Source organism: Delphinus delphis, unplaced genomic scaffold (assembly GCF_949987515.2).
Source record: "Delphinus delphis unplaced genomic scaffold, mDelDel1.2 scaffold_78, whole genome shotgun sequence".
Classification (NCBI taxonomy): Eukaryota; Metazoa; Chordata; class Mammalia; order Artiodactyla; family Delphinidae; genus Delphinus; species Delphinus delphis.
Window position 1 is genome coordinate 1,173,555 of NW_027192699.1, and position 5,222 is coordinate 1,178,776.

Here is a 5,222-nt window from a genome sequence, read left to right on the forward strand (position 1 = left end):
CTGGAATATTTTTGCCCCTCATCCAACCAACGTTAGGTCCCTTACCCCTTTTCTTAGGAACTTTTATTAATTTCTTATGTGTCTATCCGAAGTTTTTTGTGGCAAAGGTACATGTGTATGTTTCAGAGGTTACTGTTGTCATGAATTCACAGAAGCCAGAGCCTGGAAAGCATTAAGTGGTCCTGAGCACCCCATTTCCAATGAGAGAGCGTAGCAGTGCTCAAACGGCTGGGTGTCCTATAATTCAACTCAATTCTGGCACTATCTACCTGTAGATAGCATCAGATCTCACATGTTAAGGGCTCACTCAGTCCAGCAGGAATGCACACACACACTTCAGGTGCCAGTCACCAAGTATATGTTGTCACCTGTGCTTCTGACCCTTGTGCCACAGATCAGAGGTTCCAACGACCCCCTTCTTAGCTTTAATTAATTTGCTCAAGTGACTCATAGAACTCACAGAAATATTCTATTAACTAGATTAACCGGTGTATTATAAAATGATAAAACTCAGCGACAGCCAGGTAGAAAACATGTATAGGATGAGGTATGGGGAGAAAGCATGGAAGCCCACTCTCCCCAAATCTCCATGTGCTCACCAACTGGGAAGCTCCCTGAACCCTGTCCTTGGGGGTTTATGGAGGCTTCAGTACACAGGTGTGACTGAATAACTCATTGGCCATGGGCGATTGAGCTCAATCTTGAGTGACTCTTCCCTGCCCTGAGGGCAAGGGGGTGGGACTGAAAGTTCCAACCTCTAATCACAAGGTTGGCTCCACAGGCTGCCTGCTCCCATCCTTAGGTGCTTCTGGAAGATCACCTTGTTAACATAACAAAAGACACCATTATCATCTCATCACATAGGAAATCCCAAGGGTTTTAGAAACTCCGTGGCAGAAACTGGGACAGAGACCAAAAATATAATTCTTATTACTCCCAAATCACAGTTATCTAGGTAAATGTTTGTATCACCCCAAACAGGCAGTAGTCACCAGGGAAAATAAGTTAATTGCCAGTCTTTTCTATTAATTTTTTAAAAATCAGATTTAAGAAGAGAATTTTTTTAATGGCCAGTGAAAATGTCTCTTACTTTAGCTCTTGCCTTTTTCTACTTATTATTTATTTTTTCAATTTTTAGTTTCGTTTTGAAAAGTGTCTTTAAGTTATTTTAAGGTTAGAACCGAACCTTCCAGGGTTAAAAAAATATTGCGTCTCTTGAAAGAGATTATTTTAGACTTAGTGAAACGGATTTGATGCTAGAGAACATGTGACATCATACATTTGAAGTTTTTGAAATGGTTTACATTATATCAGCTACATTTTAAGTCCAGCAACTGTAACCAAAAAAAAGAAAGAAAAAACCCTACTAATGAAGGCAACTTTGCAGATTGATGGCATTAGATTATCAATTAAGATCTCAGTTTTAAACCAGATTTTTCCTCTAAATAGTGATCCAAAGAACACTAGTTTTACGGTCATTCTAATTAGTCAGACAGCCTTCTGATTGTTTAGTGCCTTCACTTGAAGTTTGTTAAATATTTTGACTATCACCTATGCTCCCATGGGACATTAGTGAATGTGAAGTCAACAAAAAAGAAATGTAAGAAAAAGGAATTTGTAGTAAAATAAACGAGAAATCCTGGGTTCAGTAAATTTAAACATGTTTCGTGACTGGAGGACTTTTGAGATGTGGAATGAGCTCTAATGTGCTCTGTGAATTTCACTGTTAAGTAGAGTTTTGTCTGAAGTGTTTTTACACTTTATTTGGCTCTACAACCCTTTGTCAGTGGAACATTTTAAAGGACTCTTTGTTTCTAGCAACTTTGGAAAATGCTGTTCTGGTCTCAGTTAAGCCCTTGAAATCTTAGCATTTGGAAGGAGATCCACACACAAGCTCATCCAATCTCTGGTACAGAAATGTACCATGTATCCACGCTATAGGCTCACTCAGCTGTGGATGAGTATTTTGATAACAAAATGCCCACTACCCATAAATCAGCTGATTCTATAGTTGGAATGCTGGTCTGTTAGGAGGTTTTAACTTTTTAAGTGCCTTTTACTATTAGAAAATTTTAAGTTTTAAAATTTTGTCTGTTGGACCTAGATCTGATCTCTGGATTAAGATAAGTCCTACTCAAGTAAAAGAATCCTTATTTTTCAAGGATGATTTGTACATGAAAAAAAAATCCATATACTTAAAATCATCTGTAAATAGTGACTGAAGAGTAATTGAAAATACATTTGAAAATAATTTTCATTTATGTCAAAATATGTTATTATATAAACGAATCCAGTATATTTTCTCTTATAGCCAGTAAAATTTAGGTTAAATTTTAATTAAGCACAAGTGCTACAAGTAAAAAAAAGAATTACATTCTGTTTCGAGTGATTATTTCAGCAAAACTGGTTTATGGGACAGTAAACTGTCCTTCACTGCATGTTCAATGTTAGCAGCTCAAACAGGCTAATTCTGGTAAAAATTCAACAGTTTTCCAAGGCCTTCTCTTAATTATTTGATACTCAATTGTTTTTTCTTTTACTTCTATTGTATCTCTTTTTTAAATTGTTAACTACACATCCTCATTTATCAATGGCTTTGTATGTTTAACCCAGCAGATCTCTGGTATTATTTACAATGGCTTCATGATATTATATCTTTAAAATTCAGAATTTCACTTTAAAGTTGATTTGAATTTTATTTCTATTATACAGTATTATGTTTGTGTTATGAATCCATCAGTGAGTAATTTTCTGAAACAGGATGAGCAGTTTGCTGACTTAGAAGGGCTGGAATCTATAGACACCTTAAAATTAGGATGTAGATAACGAATAGTTGGATGACAAGAAACCCTGTTATATGAAAACAGGAATGATCCTTTATTTGTGAAGTAGTGTTCCTAGTCAAGCCAGAAGGCTGTTCCATTAAAGGTTTAGCATTTTATTGATTTTAGTAGTAAGGGTAAGGATAAGTGGTCTTCAGCCCGTCACAATCTTCCACCCAACCTTTCTTCATATGAATTTCCTGCAGTAGAAAAATTAGACAACCAGGCTGAATGATTGAGTCCCTGACTATGACTAGCAATGAACTACTCAGCCCTGGCTTCCTGGGCATGCCATCCTTCAAAAACAGCCTGCCAGATGGACTCTCAATCCCCTAGCTTGGCATTCAAGATACTCATACTCTAATCCACCAAAATCCACTTCCAGTAGTTCTCCCCACTTCTTTCATACAGCAAATATCCATTCACCCAACTGCATTCAATTATCTGGAGTGCAGGTTCTTTTCCTTATATTCCAATATATCCCTATTTCATCTGCCTAGGAAGCCTTTCAACTTCTTCACAATCTTAAATCCTACATGGTCTTTACTTTCCTACCTTTACAACTTGACCTTAAGAAAAATTTTGCTTTCCAAGATCTATAAGTCAATCAATCAATAAACCATTAATAAGTTCATAGGCTGCTTCAATACAGTTCTCCTCAATACAAATATAGTTGTCAATCCTTAATAATAACAGCTTATATTTGATCACATAGAAATGTATTTTAACTCACATATTTATTATCTAAAATGATAGTATAGCACTCTTCATTTTGTTGGTTATTTTCACATATTTTAATGTCAGTATCACCTCTTTGAAGACTTAAAGTATATGTTGTCCATTTTTTCAGTATTTTAGTGTCCTGCCCTGTTTTACACTTAGTGGGTGTTCAATAAATGACTTCGACACTTCACAGAATGGAGAAAATTTTCCCAAATCCTACAAGCGTTGATCCTCTCTGACTTTGCACATCACTTGTTAATGGCAGCTGGGTAGTTGTGTTTGATAGAAATTCAAGAAAAAATTTCTACATGTTTCAAAACCAAAGCCACAGTCATATGAGGACGTTAGTCAGCATCATGAATATATTTTTTAAACATATACAATGGAGAATTGCACTTTTATGATTTTGTGATGAATCACATGTAAAACAGTCATTCACATTTTATTTATTTATTTATTATTATTATTTTTAAATATCTTTATTGGAGTATAATTGCTTTACAATGGTGTGTTAGTTTCTGCTTTATAACAAAGTGAATCAGCTCTACATATACATATATCCCCACATCTCCTCCCTCTTGCATCTCCCTCCCACCCTCCCTATCCCACCCCTCTAGGTGGTCACAAAGCACTGAGCTGATCTCCCTGTGCTATGTGGCTACTTCCCACTAGCTGTCTATTTTACATTTGGTAGTGTATATATGTCCATGCCACTCTCTCTTTGTCCCAGCTTACCCTTCCCCCTTCCTATGTCCTCAAGTCCATTCTCTATGTCTGCGTATTTATTCCTGTCCTGCCCCTAGGTTCTTCAGAACGATCTTTTCTTTCTTTCTTTCTTTTTTTTTTAGATTCCATATATATGTGTTAGCATATGGGATTTGTTTTTCTCTTTCTGACGTACTTCACTTTGTATGACAGACTCTAGGTCAATCCACCTCACTATGAATAACTCAATTTCGTTTCTCTTTACAGCTGAGTAATATTCCATTGTATATACGTGCCACATCTTCATTATCCATTCATCTGTCGCTGGACACTTAGGCTGCTTCCATGTCCTGGCTATTGTAAATAGAGCTTCAAAGAACATTCTGGTACATGTCTCTTTTTGAATGATGATTTTCTCAGGGTATATGCCCAGCAGTGGGATTGCTGGGTCGTATGGTAGTTCTATTTTTAGTTTTTTAAGGACCCGACATACGGTTCTCCATAGTGACTGTATCAATTTACATTGCCACCAACAGTACAAGAGTGTTCCCTTTTCTCCACACCCTCTCCAGCATTTATTGTTTGTAGATTTTTTTGATGATGGCCATTCTGACCGGTGTGAGGTGATACCTCATTGCACTTTTGATTTGCATTTCTCTAATGATTAGTGATGTTGAACATCCTTTCATGGGTTTGTTGTCAATCTGTATATTTTCTTTGGAGAAATGTCTGTTTAGGGTTTCTGCCCATTTTGGGATTGGCTTGTTTGTTTTTTTGATGTTGAGCTGTATGAGCTGCTTGTATATTTTGAGATTAATCCTTTGTCAGTTTCTTCATTTGCAAATATTTTCTCCCATTCTCAGGATTGTCTTTTCATCTTGTTTATGGTTTGCTTTGCTGTGCAAAAGCTTTTAAGTTTCATTAGGTCCCATTTGTTTATTTTTGTTTTTATTTCCATTTCTCTTGGAGGTG